Here is a 20,938-nt window from a genome sequence, read left to right on the forward strand (position 1 = left end):
CGCGCGCGTGTAAAAATATATATATATATATATACCCTTTCCTTCCTTCCTTCTTCCCTCCCTCTCTCCAACCATTCCACCAGGATCAGATTCGGCTACTGTCCTCGACAAACCGTTCTCCAACCAACAGCATCTTCTTTGCCTTTCTCTCTTTCATTCTTTATCTTCGAGGAACGTCGAATCGGTACGCGGAAAGAAGCATTTTTATTTCACGTTAACAAAACAGATTCCAATCTGACATTATCCTTTTTCGAATCTTCGTAAAAGATACTGAACCCTAATCGATTTCAATTTTATGCTTTTGCGATAAAATATTTCTTCTTTTTTTTCCTTTATCAACATATAAATATGAATTTTTTAAATATTCTATACAAGATCTTTTAACCCTAATCACTTTCAATTTTATTCTTTTGCGATAAAATATTTTTTGTCTATATTTTCAACACGCATATAAATTTTTTGATGAATATTCTATACAAGATTCTGTACCCTAATAAATTTCTGAAAATTACGGCCCTCACAAATATTCTAATAAACATTGAATGCACGATCAAAACTCTAATTCAAATTTATTCAATATTTCTATTATAAATAATACCGCAATAAAATGATCTAATCTTTTGATGAATAACGAACCTAATCCTATTAAATATCTAACACGTTTCTAATGAAATCATGCATCTACATTACAGGATACAAACGCGGATAGGAATTCTTTCGATCTTAAAAAGAACAAAAAAATATCTACACTTGCTGTAAGTTGATTCAGATTAAGGATTTTTAACCGAATCAACAACCATTATATATACGAATCAACTAAAAGTAATATTACGTATGCAAGAACAAATCGGAATAAAGATTTGTCCAGTCAGTCAGTCAGCAACCCTAACGGGTTTGTATCGATTTTTACGTATCGATAACGATAACAGGAACTAATCTATAACGAACACTTAGTTCTTTGTTCGAGTTAGCAAAAGAACCCGAATGAGAACTTCTCGTATGAACGCACATAAACATGCATGTATACGTGTATGCTTGGGTATGTACTTGGGTGAATCTTTCCAAGTAGTATTTACGCGATCTCAGGGAGGAAGCAAGAATGAAAAACAGAAAGAGACAGAGAGAGAAGATGATAGGAAAAGAAAAAGATAGGATTATATAAACGAACACTTGGAATTAAAGAGAGAAGGGTAGAAAAAGATAAAGAGATAGAGTGAATGCATAATGGTGAATCATATTTCGAGCAAAGAAATTAGATCATTAAGCCGAAGCAAGTACGACCTTGGGTTCGCTCGTCCGACCGAGCGGACGAAGCGGACGGTAAGAAGCTAAGTGGCCCGTGAATAATTCTATTAAATCTCTCCCGCATTCGTTTCATCATGATCTTTCTCTCTCTCTCTCTCTCTCTCTCTCTCTCTCACTCTCTCTCTCTCTCTCTCTCTCTCTCTCGACGGTGCAATTACATTAAATTACGCTTATTGGGATTCGATTTTAATTATCCGTAGCTGCATCGAATTCAGAAAAGAGAAAGAAAAAGAAAAAGAGAGTGAGAGAGAAAGAGAGTTAGATGGGGAAAGGATGGAGGGAGAGAGAAAATACCAGGGTTGCTTTTTTAATATTCCCTTTTAAGGGATCGACCAATAACAGTAGCTAAGATCCCCAATGGATTTACTCTCGATATTTGTAATACCTTTAATTACATGCTTATAACGTATATACCTTAAACTTACTCAGGTATGTCATTAGCTCCAAGAAATTTCGTTCCTTCTCTTTCAAATTGCTATTTTTAAATTGTTTCGATTATAATCGATAGGTGTATGCCAATGCGTGTACGTGTGTGTCCTTTCAATCATAATTTTGTATTATTATTATAATGCAATAGTTTCTATTAAAGGATATACTACCTCCATGTTGAATAACAAAATTGAAAATTATATTTGTTTAAAAATTGTGGATCACAAATAATATAGTAACAGTAAATTTTTAGAAAATAATTATATCAATGAAATTATAATTCAATGAATTAAATGGACGAAGCCAGGAAAGTATTTTCCTTTTATTTTTATATCTCTCACGATGCAATTGTATCAAATGCATTTGTATCGTTTGATGATACTCGCGAAAGAAAAATAAAAGTTCTTGCAAGCATTCTCTTGATGAGATTTAGAACGCACAAGGAGAGTGCGATCTTTGACGTGGCATGACCAGATGAACGAATGCATAATGTTGAATTAAAGACACACACGCATACATATATTCACTCACATAGATCGACATATGCAACATTGAAGAAACTGGATCATTAAAGTCGCCAGCAACCTTGGATTTCTTGCACTCATCTTTCCTATCCATGCATAGAACGAACATCCGTTGGAATCGTGCTCTTAAGAAATATCATAGAACGAGGAAGATCTTATAATTGATCTTATACGTTCGTATCTTTTTTCTTAAAAAAAAAAATTTTTTTTAATAAATAAACAATAATACGAACAAAAATACGTATATGTAAAATATTTTCAACGACTTTTCGTCTCTATTCAAATTTTTCGAAATAGTTTTCTTCCTACTTAGATGGAAGAAAAAATTATTTTTAAAAAATTACAAGTATTCACGAGATTTTAAATTATAATGATAGTGTGGAGACGAAACATGAAACTCTCCTTTTGTCAGGCCGCAGTCAATAAGCAATGGAACGTGCGGTGCAGCAATTCATTTGCTTAGGATGAATATGAATGTGTGTGTGTGTGATTGGCGCGTGGAACACACAGCAAAGCCGTTGCGACAAAGAGATAAAGAAAAAAGAAAAGAAAGACAAGAGAATGAATCGTAAGCCAATCGTCCAGACGAAAGGACGTTTAAGACGTTATTCCTACTTTATTAGCCTTTAACCCTTTGGCCTATAACCACGAGTCTGACTCGTGGTAAAGAATTTGTGCCATAAGTGAAAACCACGAGTCTGACTCGTGGTAAAGAATTTGTGCCATAAGCGAAAACCACGAGTCCGACTCGTGGTGAGTATATATCTTGCGCCAGTTCGGGTATAGGGCTGAACAGTTGAAGAATGGCATGGCGCGCGACGACTCTCTTGTTTATTATGGCACGCACAATTGGCAGATATCGTGTAGACCAAGGGGTTAAGACGTTTCTTTTGATTTTATAATTTCATTTATTTTTAAGAAATATTTATCCCTTTTTGTCATACTGATAGTTCCACAATATACTCATTAACAAAATCTATAATCAACTTTTTCGCTATCTCCATACCTAATCTTACAATAGGATAAAAAAAAAGAAATAAAAACGAAAGAAGAAAAAGTTTGAAAAAATTATTACTAATTCGATAGATTTAATTGCGAGGAAATAGTGAAATATAATAAAAAGAAAAGAAAAACAAGTGTGAACAAATGGAAATCATTAGAAATTCAAATACTTGTACGTATTATTTTCGTTAGATTCTATTTCGAACGGTTATCTCGTAACATCGCTGGTGGTGAACCATCTAAGCCTATCCTAGTTTTTACTTAGCTATACCGGATTAGAGTAAAGATGCTGTTGCTATTGCTAGTACTGTGGTGCTGGTGCTGGTGCTGATGCTGGTGCTGGTGCTGCTACTGTTACTCGTCTGTGAACCATCTACGGCTTGTAGATTCTCTCTACCTTATACGATTATTTCATCTCCCTCTCTTCCTCCCACCCTCACCTTGTGAACGTTCAACCATTCTCCAATCGAAATGTATGAAGCAGATAAAAAGGATTTCAAACGATGAAAAAAAAAAAAGAAATAAAAGCGATTCCAACTGCTTGTCTCTAATAAACTCTGCAAATTCTTCTCATCTACGTTTACCTAAAAAAACAAAATGAAGACTGGAAAAAAAACATACCTATCAGATCGAAAATAAATAAAATTATTATTCGGAAATTAAAACAAAATATCGATCAAATAATAATTAACTTGATCATTGAAATATTGTACGTCAAACTTAATACATCAACAGCTGTAAAGAAAAAACAAAAAAGAAAAAAGAAAAAAATGCATCATCACCCACGCGTATATCATCCCACACTATTAATTTACCTTATCGAATTAAAAACAGATCGGATCGTATTAACAAAAGACCAAGATGAAATAAAAATATACGAAAATATATCCTATACCTCTTGAAGTATTCAATGAGTCGGAAAATGAAGCTTGAAACGCAGGACTATCCACGAGATAGTGTCTCGTGTGTCTTGAATAAAATTAAAAAAAAAGCCAAAAAAGAAAATAAAAGAAAAAACATCGAAATGAAAAAAAAATGAAAAATAAATTTTACGATAAACGAGAAGACGCGAGCAAAAGAATTAAAAAAATAAAAATAAAAAGTGAAAGAAGAAGTAAAATAAAAAAAAATATTATATCTGTAGGAGTGAGAAGGACAAGGAAAAAGAAGCGTTTTATGTAATTTGGTCCTATTTAACGTTACCCTTATGCCGTGCAACATTCGATACTTCTTCGATCAGGCCTATATAACACGTGGACAATGTAAGATAACACCTTCATAACCAGAACTAAAGAACTAATAAAATACTCAGGTAACTAAACGCGTTATATATATAACACATTGCCCTTTTTCGTTAAGTAGTTTTCTTTTTTTCTTACGGAAATTCTGTATTAATCACGTTCACCGATACCAAACTTAACCCTAAACCACAAAATCATTTTATATTATGGTGACGGACGCGAATTTAGAACACTCGTTGTGTTTCGAGTGTTGGTCAAGTAGGTTTTGATTTCTTTGCCATCGCACATCCGCAATGAAAAATCAAATTCAACATTTTTTTGTTCGAAAAATAACATTCCTAACAATTTAATATATATTTTGTATATTATACCCCATTTAATATGTTGTATAAAAAATACCGAAAGAGAGATCGATTTCCCCTTCAAAGAAAACAACGATTCTCCTTTCAGATAGCCATTATCTTGATAAAAGGATCTTTATATCTGTATGTTACTATCAATGCCGACTTGCCATGAAGACTTTCCAGTGTGGTTCACGTACGCGGAACGATCTGGCTAACGCTTACAATGCTCTTTTCTACTAGCTACGATATAATTACGTGTTACCGATTTTTTTATTCGATTTGGACAATACGATCGCGTATTGCCTCTGGTTGTTTTATTTTTCTCTTTAATAAGATTGAATGAAATAGAGAAATAAAGAAATAGAAATTCCATTCAGGATAACTACAAGTTTGAAACTTAATAAATTAAATAGAAAAATAAATCGATTGAGTTTTTATTTGATGTTGAATATAAATTTTGCTATTTATAATTAATTATTCAAATAAAAAATAAAATAAATAAAAATCGGAAACGAATATCTTTGGGATAAATAAAATAAAAAACGTTATGCCTAATTAGTAAAAATCCCAACCAAAAACATTAAGATATATGAAAATAATTTCAAATAATAATAATACATAAAACGTTGAGAGAGAAAAGAATTTGTTTTAAATTATATTCCAAGGTAGTTAGATTTTCAAATTCATATTTTCTAATGAAGAATGAGAATTTGCCGGGAGCAAGCAGTACGCGTCTGATACTTGGAAGAAGATTCTGCGGTTTGTTTCTCTCCCCGGTAACTCCCACTATCTTTATCTTTATCTTCCTTCTTTTTTCTTCATCTTTTTACTATATTTCTTTCTTTCTTTCTTTCTCTCTCATTCTCTTTCCGCTTGAATGAGAAAAGATGACTCGAATGCCCCGTGGCACGTTCTGTCCATCCGCATAAAAAGCTTCATTGCGCATACGCACACCGGAAATCCCCTCCTGATTGCCACGATCCAACTTCCCTTTACGGAAGTGCACCTCGTGGAATGCGAACGTGCCACCACTATAGTATTTCCTTGTCCTTTCGAGGAAATTTAATCGATACCTTGAACCCTTACGAATGATCCTTTCTCTTTTTGTTTGTTTTTTATGTGTTATGAATTGATCGATGATCTTTCGAAGAACACAGGATGACTCATTCGAAACGTTTTAAACGATTTATTCGAATTTAAACGTCAATGAACATAAAATCAAATATAAGAAGTTATAAAATACATCACTAATAAATACTTATTATCATTATTACGATATAAATGAAATAAATCAAATTATTATTCTGTCGTAATAAAAATATTAAAACTAAAGTGAACGATAAAGAAACGAAACGAAACAAAAAAAAAATGGATTGACTTAATAAAAGTCTGACTAAAGTACTATCGTTAATATCCGATCAAAGAGATACTAATGTTCACCGAATGTAAATTGAAGCCGTCTGGGAAGTGACAAAGAGTCGCGCTAATTAATCCCTTAATTGAATTAATTCTCGTCTAGAACGAACCGATCGATCCGATCATTCGGAACAAAGTGCAAGGATCAAAGGTCTTATTCCGATACTCCGTTACGTAGTTGATTCGTGAGAGTAGAAGAAGAAGAAGAAGAAAGGAAGGAAGGAAGGAAGAAAGAAAGAAAGAAAGAAAGAAAGAAAGAAAGAAAGAAAGAAAGAAGAAAGAGCCACGTGGAAAGGCACCTGCTTCAGGACTTTCGTAGTATTGTTTTAGGGTCAGGTAGATGATCTTTAATAGCCTCTGGACACGCTTCGTGCCTCTTCGAATGTTCACTGAACCGAGTAGCTCCTCTTAAAATCAAAGTTTTTCTTTTCTTTATCGTTTCTTCTTCTTCTTCTTCATCTATACTGAACCATCTCTCTGAAGAAGCTTTTAAACGTTAATCTATAGGTATACACATAAACATATATACACACATACAAGTTTAACTAGCTATCATATATACTTCAAAGTTACTTACAAATTAGAATACATCAGTTAGACAATGAGTCTTTATAATTTTTTTTAATCTTCAATTTTTCATATCGATAAACGTTTTATTCACGTTACAAAATATACTCATTTGTTATAAATTGTTTCTGTGACGTGTGGAATGATTTTGTTTCTTTTACATAGCCTTTAAAATTATTTTTATTTATAGTCCGTATTAAATAATACGCATATTATTTAACAACGATACATGTTAATATAAATTTAGAATTAATTTTAATCGTCTCTCGTTTTGTTATTTGTAATAATTAAGAAATTATAGTTTTATGTTATTGTTCAATTAAAAGTGATGTTTTAATCTTACGTATGTTTCGTCATACGTGTACACGTAACAAATTTAGAATACAATTAGATTTATTGTAACTAATAGTACGATAGATTATCACCACGTCAACAGATCATGCTGTTGTTATTTACGATCGATAAAATAAACAAAGACTCCGTATCATTAACATTCGAACAAAAACCGGATAACGCAAAGAAATGATTATTCACATTATGTTAAATTATTGTTGTTGGTATATAGAGAAATATATTTATTAATATATTTGTGTGTACTTGAAATAATATTTTAAATTATATAAAACTGTATATGTATATTTCACATAAAAAGTGAAAGACCTATTTAATATATTTCAAATAATTAATAAATTATGTATTTAAAAAAAATAAATTAATAAATTTATTTATTTATATAACAAATTGAGTATATATATATATATATATGTACAGAAACCGTGAAAATAACAAAAGGATCACAGGCAAGAACTCGCAGGAAAGCGTCGATCGAATCGATTAGTGTGCTTCTCGCTTACCACGATGCAATTACCTATCCGAAGTGCAATTACACGTTAACCGGCTTAGGAAGTTATACATTTGTCTTTATAGCGAGAGGAAACTAACTAACCGCGTACGTGAGTCCTTGTAAATCCGTTATCTCGATAAGGAAAAGAGAGGGAATTTCTAATCACTCTAAACACGCTCATCTTTATTTATTAATCCTTAAATATATGTCGTTGGAAAATGAAAACATATTCATTAACGATTTAACATACCCGTACATATGTATATATATACCTACTTGCAATTATTTCATTTAACATTTAATGTTTTAATTAAAGGACTTGAAATAAAAAACAAAAACAATCTCATTTAAAACGAATAGATTTTCTTTTCATTTATTATTAAAAAATATTCTTTCTTTTTTACCGGAGTGCGCATAAATATTAAAAACACCGATACAATCATCCGACAGTAGAAGACAAGAAAATGAAATGATAAATGAAATTAAATAGCGATCTCGAAAGGAATGAAACTCAGATTCAGGACTCGATAGCGTCGTCACGACTTATCCATTAATTTTCACTAAGAAATCGATACGAGAAATCTGTCTAATTAAATCACACCGGTTCAAAACGATTTTTAACTAAATTATACCAAACAAGATCATTCTGTTGCATAATATTTATATATAGATATAAACTAATTCGAATATGATGACGTACAATAATTATTTTCTAAACATTATCTTCGTTAAAAAAGAAAAAAAAAGGAAAAAAAATAATTTGAATTAATTTTCTAGGGACTTTTCAGGTTAAACGATTGACGATAATAAGAAAACGAGTTCAAACATAGCACGTCGTTGATACTTCCGGAGTTTAAAAGGCAGAGGCTTTAAAAGACATGATTGTAACGCATCGTGTTACCTATATCAGTTACTTTTCTTGTTATTTTTCTTTTTCTTTCTTTCTCGTGTTCTCTTAGTGTTTCTTGTCGGTGCGTTGAAGTTATTGCCGTAACGACAACGTGAATATCGGTGGGGATTTTAATGCCACGGGTGTCGGAATGCCGTGTCGCTTGGACAACTAGTTTACCTCCTCTTTTACTCAGCTACTGCTGCTGCTAGTTGCGGAACGCAGTAGTCCCTCTCTTTCTCTGTATATCTTTGTATTTATATATATATATATTTATTTATCTATGTATCAATGTATATATGTATGTTTGTATGTACAGTGCTTGCTCTGAACGACGGAACGAAAGAACAATAAAAAGATTCAAGCTAAGGAAAAAGAAGAAGGATAAGAAGAAAAAGAAATCGGTGCAAGCAACAAAATGCAAGAAGAAAGAAGAAACAGAAGCAGCTACATCGAGAAACCAATGAGTATCTTCTTGATCCTAAGAGGACGATCATCCGTTGGATTAATGCAACAAGAAAAGAAGTAATCGTAAGATAAGTGCCTCGTGGAAATCTGGAATAATTTGAACCTGCCGAGCAGGATTGAAAGAATTTTTTTTGTTTTTCTTTTTGTTTTGTTAGAAAATATTTCTATCTCTTGATTTAATACTTCCTGTTTGATAGTACTCTATTTTTTGATAATATATTTGATTTAAATTAATGATTAGATTGTGGCTAATTTTAAAGTAAATTTAAATAAATAAAAAACAAACATATTTTTATACAATTAGTATATTTTAGTAAAATGATATACCAATCGTGGTCAAGATATTGCATTTAATTAGGTCGTAAAATTAGTTATTAACATGTATGAATTATTTTAAACAAATTCCATCACGTATTTTGAATAAATCGGTAACACTGTGATCACGATAAAAAGTAAGAAATAAGTATCCGAACCTCTTATGAATAAATTTTTCTCTCTAACTCGAGAATAATGTGGCCCCATAACATTGTCGAAAAATAATCTAAAGCGAGATAATATAATGGACGATAAATGCATTCGATAAGTGCATCGATCGGTCAAACTACTTTGCGTGTCGTGCAATGACTTTCACCCTGGCATTAAGTAAGCGTCGATTATTCGAGACGATGCACGATTCGAGAATCACGTCACCTTCCGATTTTTCATCGTCACGCTTCGATCATTTCCAGATTCTAATTCCTTTCGATCAATAATTGTTACCATTTCTACTAAAATTCGATGCATACACAATATATCGATAATTAAGATAAATTATTTTAATCTTTAATCGGTCGATCGAAAATTATGCTCATTAAAAAAATTATAAAAAATTGTTAAAGAATGATTTTAAAAGTCAATAAAAAATTTGGAATTTGAAAAGAACGTAAAATCAAGGGATATTTTACGAATAATAAATGCAATAAAAATGTTTATTGGCGTATATGCAAGTCGCCTCCGCCTAATCGATTTGCATTTCGAATCCATGCACCTACTTATACACCTAACACGCATAAACATATCTCTACTGTCGTGGGTGTTAACCAAGGGACCGAAAAGGATGTTTAAAAGATTATCCGAGATCAGGCGAGTTTAATATCCGAGAAGGCTATTGGCACACCGTATAGGTCAAATTCAGCATTGCAACATATCTATAAACATATTGACCACAACGTGAAATGATAGAAATATTTCAAAGCTACATTTTCTCTCGCTAATTAACGTTAATGAATTAATTTTTCTATCATCCTACGCGGTGGATATCAAAACTTATAACATATAATTACGCATGCACATGTCCGGGAATAGGTTTTAACGATTTTTACGATTATTTATTAAAGTATAATAATTTACGTGTATCCCAATGATTATTATTTCTATAAAGAAGAATTTTTAAGACGAAAAACAACAAAAATAAAGAAAGAAGAAATCTTTCTTTGGAGAAGAAGTAAATAGAAAATAAATAAGATAAAAGTACACTTAATTGACACGTGCCTAATACTTTCGTTGATTTTTCATAGAAAAAAAAAAGAGTTATGAATGATGATATTCATGAAAAATGTGAAGAATCCGGAGATCATTCTTCTGGAAAGAAGGACGACGAAAGAAAGAAATAAAAGAGCACAGTAGTGGGAGGTACAAAATAAAAAAAGATAGGCGTACAAAAGAAAGAATGAAAGAGAAAGAAGGAAAGAAAGGAAGGAAGAAAGAGAAAGAGAAATAAAACGCGTAAAAAGGGAGAAAATGTGTCGCACAAAAGGAGAGGCAGAGGAGGTCAAGCGGGGTCAACCGATGTGATTTGGTTTATGACGCGAGCTCGCCTCTTCTGCATTATTGTATTTTCGTCGATGATTTACGATAGGAACGACCGCGTTTCTCCCTTCCTTCGTATTATCCATTTCTCTCTCTCTCTCTCTCTCTCTCTCTCTCTCTCTCTCTCTCTCTCTCCCCTTTTCTTTCTTTCTTTCTTTCTTTCCTTACTTCCTTTTATCTTTCTCGTTTACTTCATTTTTCTCATGGGACACCACAGGCGGTTGTACTTCGACTACTCCGAATTCGAACGAGCTGATTTTTATTTACTTCCTGATAGCTGTTCGCGTAAAAAGAAACCAAACAAAATTGACCTTTCTCTATCTTAAATTTTACAATCTTATAAGAAAAAGAAAGTAAGAGAGACCAAAATTTTTGTCGAAAAACGGTATTAATTATTAATAAAATAACGAATAATTAAGAAACGTGAGAAAAATATAGTAATGGTAAAATATTTCTTAAGAATCTTCTGTGGTTTCCATTAAATATGCAAAACAAGTCTGGAACTATTTTATAGACACTTACAATAATGAATAGATAATAAAAAAATGCTTGTCTTTTAAAAGCGAATAATTTTATACGATACAACGTTATAATAAAAATGTTGTTTCTCTCGTTTTTTAATGCCATCGATAATATATCTAATTGTAAATATATATACACCATACATGTGATACATGTATATGCATAGATACGAGCAGGAAAGTCACAGTGGAAAAAGAGAGATCTTTCGCGTACGCGAGGTAGCACCTTCGTTTAACATGAAAACGCATAAAGTCCTTGGAAATCCGTGTTGCTCGGATATACGTAGGACTAAGCCGATAATTTACGATCTACCAAAAAGGAGAACTAATTTTATATCGAGAAGTCGATCGTTGAAGATACGCATAGATTTTATTTCATCCTTTTCACATATACACAGAGGACACGCACGCGAAACCCATCCAGAAAAGTAGAGAAAGATAAAAAACAGACATGAAAAAAGAAAGACAAACACGTATAGACAAAAACACACACATACACAAATACGGACAGTTATATAAATATATATTATTTCAAAACTATATATTTCTAGATAATAGGTTGTTCGGAAAGTAATTTCGTTTTTTATTTATCATTACAAAAGAATAATCTAATATTTATTCATGTATATATATATATATATTGACTCTTAGATTATATTAATATTAATTTAATTATTAATCCATCTATTAATAAGTAACTATTTATAAATTTATATTTATAAATAATAGAATTTTCGGAAATAACTTTTTAACTAATCTAACATTTATTAATATATATATATATGTATATATTTATCTGAGGAAATTATACATACATCTAAATAAATAAGTACCTGCACGCAAGTAGAAATAGAAATAGGGTGGTTACCTATACATAAGAGCGTATCGAGAACTTCGTAAAAAAAAAAAAAAAGAAAGCATGCGCTTGTCTCGTCTGGATTAAAGCAGCATGGCATCGCTCATCGACGACTTATATATCGTTATTCATATATATTTAGAAGAACTCTCGGAGAGAACGCGTCGAGCAGGTTTTCTCGCTTTCTTGCTATATCCTCTTCCTCCTCCTCCTCTATCTCCTTCTTTCCTCTTTTTCCTCTTTTCTCCTTCCTTATCTCGAGAAGTGCAACACCGACCGACAGTGTTGAGAAGTTCCTTTTAAAAGTTACTTCTACGTGCTACGAGTTATAGTTAGTAACTACTAGAAATGGATGAGGATGAAGAAGTGGTAGTAGGGTAGGGTGGAAGAGAAAGGGGGAGAGGAGAATAAGGGTACGAAGAGGATGTGATTCGTTGAAAATGAAAAATTAATCTATATTTAAACGCTTCGATTAATTACGAGCAATGAAACTCCAACTCTAAGTAAGGACAACTTAGATCCAGTGTATTTATTTTATAATATATGTATGTATGTGTATGTATGTGTGTGTGTTATAGGACTGCAGAAACTCGAGGAACCTAAAGAACTCACGAGAAACTCTCAACTCGAGTTCCCTCTCATAAGAAGTTAAACTTCTTGACTATTTTACTACTATACTACTACTCGTTTGCTTTTTAAAATGTTTCAAAGAAAAAATGTTGAAGAAACGGGAACATTAGTTTTCTTTGCTGTTGCAAATACTCTAATCGTTTCTCATCTCAAATAATAATGGATGGGATGTTACGATTACGTAAGATGGCATTATTAAAATATCGTTAGCAATGCGTTAGAGATGATATATTTTTAATATGATTGACGATTGATAAATATTATGATTTACTAATTTTTTATTAATTATTTATCTTTGTTTCCGTATGTTTCTTTTTGTTTTGTTATCTCGATCATTGAACTGTTATATATATTTCTCTTAATAATTTTTCGGACACTGGTTTTTCCATCGTGCATCAAGTGTATTTTCGGATGAGAGAGAGAGAAAAAGAGTAAAAAAAAATATGCTCTCATTTCGCAAATCATTCGAGTAAACAGTAAATAGCCGAGGAGGCCGTTGACTTTCGAGATGCATGTCAGCGCGTATAAATGACATTATCTTATCTTCTTTCCCGCGTCCGTGCATTTATATGCACTATAATAAAACGATTTATATTCCTTGGTATGCGTAGGAGGAGTTTGGAAATAATACCTAACCAAAATTTTCTCCTTACCTCCGAGAAGAAATCTCGAAGAGTTGACGGAACAACAAAAATCGGTGAAATAACACGAAAAATGAAAGAAAATTTAACAATTTTTAAAGGAAATAAAAAAGAATATGAAATAGGTAAAGAAATAAATATAAAATTAAAATAAATTATTTTTAAACGCATAACAGAGAGAGATAAAGAAATGAATATAAATGAAAAAAATACAATATAGATTTAAAATGATTAAAAAAAAATATATAAATTAAAAATAAAATTTGTAGTTCACGCGAGTAGTGCACAGAGTAGAACACACGCATAGAGGAGAAGTGCGAAAAGAAAATCAGAAAAAAATAAGTAACAAACAAAAATAATATCTACAATACACATAGAAAGTAGTTTATACACAAATACACGCATGATAGTATTAATGATAGAACATTAAAATATTAATAGAGAAATCTAAAGAAGAAATAGATATTAAGTAGACAAAATATTGACCAAAAATATAGATTAGATAACTAATGTATTTAGATAGAGAACATTATAGACATAGAGACGGCGTTATCTTCTACACGGTAAACAAATCGAGTTAAGGTTTTTTAAAGAAAAATATAGAGCGGAGAAAAGTGTTGAGAAGTAAAAGACAAATCTCTTTTCTCTCGTGAAAAAAAAGAAAGAAGGTAAACAATAAAATAAGAAAAAGTCAACTTACTTCAAACTTTCATTTCACCCCGATCGCGGTTTTTACTTATCGTTTCAACGACTTTTTCAGAAAAGTCCAACTTTTTCCGTAGTTGTTCCATACAAATTTTCAACATTTTATTATAAAAGATATAAATGAACGAAGTTTAAAATTAGTTGGCCACACGATCATTCGAAATACAATTTTTCCACTATTCGAAGCAGAAGAAAAAAAGAAGAAGAAAATAAAAACTAATTGTAAAATAAATGATAAATAAAAAAGACAGAAAAAAATACCAAATTTTAAACGAACGAATGCGCAATTAAAATAAATCAATGATACGAAATGACAAATAAGAAAAACCGATAATTTATTGCAAAGAATGATCGCGAATATCTACCGTTAAAAATAAAATACCAAATAAAAAAGATGATTCACCCTTACAAAACAAGATTTGCTAATAAATATATATTATTTCCATTTCTTTTCTTTGTTTTCTTTTAATTTTTTTTGTTGAAATGCAAAGAAATCTCAAGTGAGTGAAAACACGTGAGCTTCTGGTGAAAATTCAACTATATTTTTAATCCGTTGAGATACTCTTTTAGTAAAATTATATAAAATGCATTTATATATTTACCTGTCTCTCTCTCTCTCTCTCTCTCTTTCTCTCTCTTTCTCTCTCTTTCTCTCTCTTTCTCTCTCTCTCTCTCTTTCTATGTTTTCTTCTCTTTTTCACAAATATGGAACGAATAAAAGCGAATCGACCGCTTTAACATTTGCTTACTTTCGCGATTCGCGTCGAATGCTACATCGAATGCTGCATCGTCGTCTGGGAGAAGAAAAAGAGAGACGGTGAGACAAACAGACAGACGAACAGAACAGAAAACACAGACAGACGGATAGACAGACAGAGTAAGAGACAGAGATAGAAAGATTTTTCGTTTCTGTAGATACATGCATAGCGTTTACCACTACCATCCAAACGACATCGTTTTCTTCTTTCAACGAAAATCGTGGGTGGAGGGTGAAAATCCGAGTGGAATGACACCACCGCTAGAAAATCCAATAAGCGTCGTCTAATTCGCTACCGCGAACCTTATGAATAACGAATACATCCCAACTAGGAAAACGGTATGATATCTCTCTAATGTAAAATCCTCGAACTAGACAAATTAATTTCTAACGAGAAATTAATGATATCTACGAGAACTTAGTTTTCGAATTTCCATCAAAAATAAATAACCATCAAAAACTTGTGGATCGTATTCTTCTATATAAAATAAATAAAAAAATCTTAAATGAAAATTGTTCGTTGGAAATAAAATTCACGATCAATTGAAAAATTAAAAATTATGATATTGTATCTAACATTTCTAAAATGTTCCTCGTTTTCTTGTCGATCTAAATTTGATGATAAAACTTAATCTGATGTATCAAAGACACGCACGTTGTTTATAATATTGTATAAAAAAATACAAAAAAAAAAAAATAAAAATAAAAGTACAGATAAAAGAAGAATGTTTAGAATGCGTGAGAAGGATCGTAATTTTCTGACGATTCTATTACTTCATCCGAGAAATAGAGAAAACGATGAAGTTAGAATATAGTTGCTATATTTACATGTGTATATATGTGTGTGCATACCTATGTTCTTAAGTATGTTGAATATGAAAGCATAAGAAACTCCACGCACGAGCGATCAGAAACGATTGCATGCGACCATATCACACGTGAGCGTCTTATTGTCGCGTGCACTTGTGTATTATCTCTCTCTCTCTTTCTTTTACTCTTACTCTTACACCTATGTATACTACGTTAGTAAACAGCACTGGTTATATAGGACACACGGCAAGTATTCTCTGACTTCATTTTTCTAATCGATTTTAAAGGTGAAGGCGAAGGACTCGTACGCATACACACGTACATAGTAGCCTTTCAAATCGTCGTAAAAGCGCTTTAAACGTTCCGAATACGACTCGAAAATCAATGGACGGTAATCTTAAAAATATATCCTAACTTTTACGATAGTATAAATTACAAAGATAAATAATGTTAAACAATTTTACGAACAAATTTATGAATCGATATTAGAAAAAAGAAAAATACGAAATGGAAATTGAAATAGGAAATATAAACGATTATAGAGTCGAAATGAAAATTTTTACAATTTTACGAACAATTTTTTTTTAAATGCAAAGTTATACAATAAAAAATATTTCATTGAAAAATTGAATAAATATAACGCATGATTTTGATCAATTTCGATCTCTGTGTGTACCGCAAAAGGAAGATGAAATCGTAGGCGTTTGATTCAGGTCAGTAATCACAGTATGACCTTTTTTACACGCTCGTTAAATTTAAACGATTAAAGGAAGTCTAAGGATTCTGAAATTCGATGAGATCACATATAACTCTCTCTCTTTCTTTTCTCTTTTCTCTGTCTTTTTCTTCATGGAGACACTTAATGATCTTTATATATATATATACACAATGAATAAGATCATTTCTTGCAGTTTTTTATTCGAGACCGAAATATAATTGTTCTCGTTATTTTATGTTCATTAAAGAAAGTAGACAGAAATACGTATTGATAATCGTCGTCACATACCCGTGTCGGAGTTCACTATATTAACTTGCATTAAAGATAAGAGAGAATTCTTACCAATTTTTTACGATAACTTTTAATTTAATTTTGATAAAAAAAATAAAAGGTAACTTTTTGTCGAATGAAATAAATATATTTTATTCACAATTGAAAATATTAAATATTATAATAAAATAATAATAATATAAAGAACCAAAATTGCCACTAAAATGGTGTTATCTATCTAAACCTTAATATAAAACAAAAAATAATATAAACTATCATTATAAAATATCAGTCACATTATTACGAATATAATGACAACTACATACATATGTACATTTTATAATTAATTTTGTATTATTAACAACAATTTATAATTTTATATATATATATACATGCATTATATATATACACATAAACGCAGATATATAGGCCTATATAGATATATAGGTTGACATATCTTTTTTTTAATTCTCGATGCACCGGATGTAACGACATGGAAACGAAGGAAAGAAGAAAAGAGGCCAAACTCGGGTCGTATCGTCCACGTAGTGGAACGAATTCCATGCTAGGCCACCCTTTCAAAGCCGGAAGAAAAGAGTCCGATATGCGAGAGATAAAAACAGTTTTCTTCGTGAATTTATTCGTGAAAGATTCTTAATACATAGAAAAGAAGACGACAGAGATTCTTTCTCGTCGTCGTCGTCTTTTAAATGACATGCCAGGAACATTCGCAAATTGGAGCAGTAATCGGATGTACCGTAATAACTCAAATAAACTCTGACTAGCGATTCTCTCTTCTCTTAACTTCTCTTTACTTCTTATTCTTCTTCATCATACTCTTTATGAAATAAAGAGCGAGCTAGAGAATCTTGCAAATCGCTTTTGATATTTTTCCTCTAACTCTTCCCCATTCGAAAGTCGACCCTTCTTCCTTTTGTGCTTTTATTAAGACAACAAACGTACGATCTAACGAAAGTGCAAATAATTCTGTTGCCATAATTTTTCACGAAGGGTATAATTTGATTCTATCCGGAATCATTTAACATTAAACAACGTTAACCTTATAGTTTTTGACGAATGAACACTTCGCATTTACTTTAGATTCGAAAAATTTGTTCGTATTCTTATTAGGATCTCTTATTGGATTCTTGAAATCGCGTTTTTTAATCTTTTACTTTCATTTCTGATCGTTGAAAGAAAAAAGAAAAAAGAAAAAGAATAAAACAGTTACATAAACGATACAGCAATAGTAAGTACACTTTAGCTTTCGAGAAACTTTTGTCGATTAAAAAAAATAAATAAATAAAATATATGCAATAGCGTGGAAAGGAGTTGTGACGACGGACGTTGGGTAAATTTTCGGCGCGAAAGTAAAATTAACCGGAAGTAGAAAAGAGAGGAAGTAAAGCACACAAAATATACACACACACACGCACATATATATAGATATATATACATCGAGGAAACCGTACCAACGAGGTTGCCCTCCTCTACTCGCGAAATCGATCCGCGGCCTCTCGCGTTTACTCCGCCCCCGAAACTGCGGTTTTGAGGCATGATTATATACAAACTCGAATCTCTACTGTCTTTCTCTCTCTCTTTCTCTCACTATCTATCTATAAATTTATATCTTCATCTATATATATATGTATACAAAAGTATATGGGATGAATGAAACAATTACCACATACATTCCGAATCCAATTATCTTAATTAGTTCATATATTCAAAATTTATTTTTACGCGAACAATGCATCATTTTATTTGTTTGTTTTTTTTATTTGATGATATATATATATATTAGTTTTTTTTATGAATAAAACTTCGAGTATATATATATAATAATGATTTTAAATTAATTTTTCAAAAGTTCCTAGATTTAATAATTATTTCATTTGTTAGCAATTGTAAATAAATTCAATTTACCTAACATGACGATTTCAGCATACGATTAAATTTTAAGTTTGATAAGTTTGAAAAGCATTTAAACAAATGCAGCAATTAATTTTCATCGGAATACTTGTATCAACATTTACATTGTGTGCCAACTCGAGTTCTAATGGTATTGTTTATCCACGAAATAGATTACGTGATAGTTGAATTTAAAAAATTTTATTATCTTATCTTCGAAATTAATTTCCTGAAAAATTCAAGTTGAAATCCTCCCATCCCCTAAAACTATAACGTTTCACTTTCGACCTAATTAATTTAACATAGAATAATAAACAACAACAACCAAATTTCAAATTTAAAACAAAACATGAGTGCGCAACTATGAAATAATTCATAAATCAGCGCGAATGATGAATATTTATTAGGCAGTCCATCACTTTCTAACGTTTCGGAACTAACATAAATGGAAATTTTGTTGGATGCAGAGAGAAACAGCCAACTGCAGAAGTAATAATACATAAAATTGATTTTAACGAATTATTTCGTACACATCTATATAGGAAACGTTCGTACAAACGTTCGCAATGATGTTCGCTTCATACAAAAAAGATCGATCGACTTTCAAATAACGTTCTTCTATGTAATATCGTTATTTATTAAGAATAAAAATATTTCAAATTATTTCTCTCTAACGATCACACAATCGAACACGCTATTTCCTTGTATATATCTATGAACATCATAAATATTACAACAGTAAATATATATATATATATATATATATATAACGAATCACCTTTTATGTGATAAAAATAATAATGCAAACAGTCAAATAAACGTCAGAGACACGTAAACAAAATTCAAATGATGTTAAAGAACAAACATAATAAATCGCACTTATATGTAATAGATACTCACAAGAATCGGAAATAACAGGATCAACGAAGATTCATCGTCTTTGGATAATCCTCTTATGATTGATTACATCGATCGATTTAACTTACAGGAAGAAACCATAGGACAAAATTGTATATCGATCCTTTTGTCTCTCTCTCTCTCTCTCTCTCTCTCTCTCTCTCTCTCTTTTTCTCTCGCTCTCCTATTCTTTCTTCCTCTTTCTGTCTCAAGCACAAAATTCACAAGATGATAATTGAATATTACAATGTTTCCGCACTAGAAAAACACTAGAAGATAGAAAATACTCCGAAAAAAAGAAGAAAAAAAAATAAAAATTAAAGAAAAATAAATGATCGATGATCGAATAATTCGAATCTGACACGCGTGTGTATATTACATTGCGATCCGATGATAATATCTCGAGTAGGAAGGAAGTTTAAAGGAGTTATAAGAGGAAGGTGGCAGGAGATGGTGGCAGGAAGGAAGGAAGAAAGGAGGGAAGGAAACAGAATAGTGTGTGCGAATGCGAGAACAGGACGGATGCGGTAAATACAGAACGTGAGTCTCGATCGATGTCCGTGCGCAGACTGCCGGCTGCTCGGTTCTGCCGCGCTTTCCTCCTGCGCCACTCCCCTCTTTTCCGCTCTGACAAATCCCCACTCTTTCTACTCAAATACTACGCCTACGATATATGTATTAAATGTATGCGTATGATATTGCTTCCTATTATCCCTTCTCCCTTTGAATCGCCAAAGCTCTCAGGCCAAGGACTGACTAAGACTTCGACCTATCGATTATAATAAAGACTTTAATTATTTTTTGGTTCCTATCAGTTTCCTTACAAATTTACCTGAAACTATTGCAATCGATTTTTAGATAAAATTTAGAGTAAAATGTTATTGTCCGTTCCATATGATTTTTCGTTTTATGATTATTACTCGATGATTTTAGAGAACATTTTCTCTAGGATTGTTTGTACCCATCATAACGATTGTGATGATTTTTTAGTAGAGTTTTATTTTTTTATCTTTATATTCTTTTATTTTGTACAAATGATTCTGTATACGGACGAATCGTATGAACATGATTGTCTACTTTATTGCTAGATTTGCTATGAAAAGAGTTATTTCCGGTCTAATATAAGATAATAAGCTTTTACAAAGTGTATACTCGTAAGATAACATCGTCGTCTTCTTTCTATTATTCGCCAACCCGCATGTCGTCTCGTGTTATGATCACACGATACTCGTGTAATCTTATTTGCAAACTAACCGGCGGCGCGGTAGTCCGTGTCGCAAAATTTATGCGTCTCTGAAGAACTTAAAGGAGTATAAGATTAAAGGAAGAGATTACGAATGATTAA

At 31.6% G+C, this 20,938-nt stretch overlaps 1 protein-coding gene across 2 annotated transcripts in view; it reads right to left on the reverse strand.

Annotated features, from left to right (window-relative positions):
* The window catches only part of LOC106785769, a 65,018-nt gene extending 44,856 nt beyond the window's left edge, over window positions 1-20,162 (reverse strand). Inside the window, exons 1-2 of one of the 2 annotated variants that reach the window (XM_014746488.1) lie at window positions 19,973-20,162; window positions 19,597-19,851 (exon numbers count right to left, since the gene is read on the reverse strand). The gene's annotated coding sequence lies outside the window, so the exon portion shown is untranslated. Of the gene's footprint in view, window positions 1-19,596 lie in introns of both variants that reach the window. The other variant, XM_014746487.1, reaches the window with a different exon arrangement.
* Window positions 20,163-20,938: the final 776 nt, after the last annotated feature.

This window comes from Polistes canadensis, unplaced genomic scaffold (genome assembly GCF_001313835.1).
Source record: "Polistes canadensis isolate GaletaPanama2010 unplaced genomic scaffold, ASM131383v1 scaffold_56, whole genome shotgun sequence".
Taxonomy (NCBI): Eukaryota; Metazoa; Arthropoda; class Insecta; order Hymenoptera; family Vespidae; genus Polistes; species Polistes canadensis.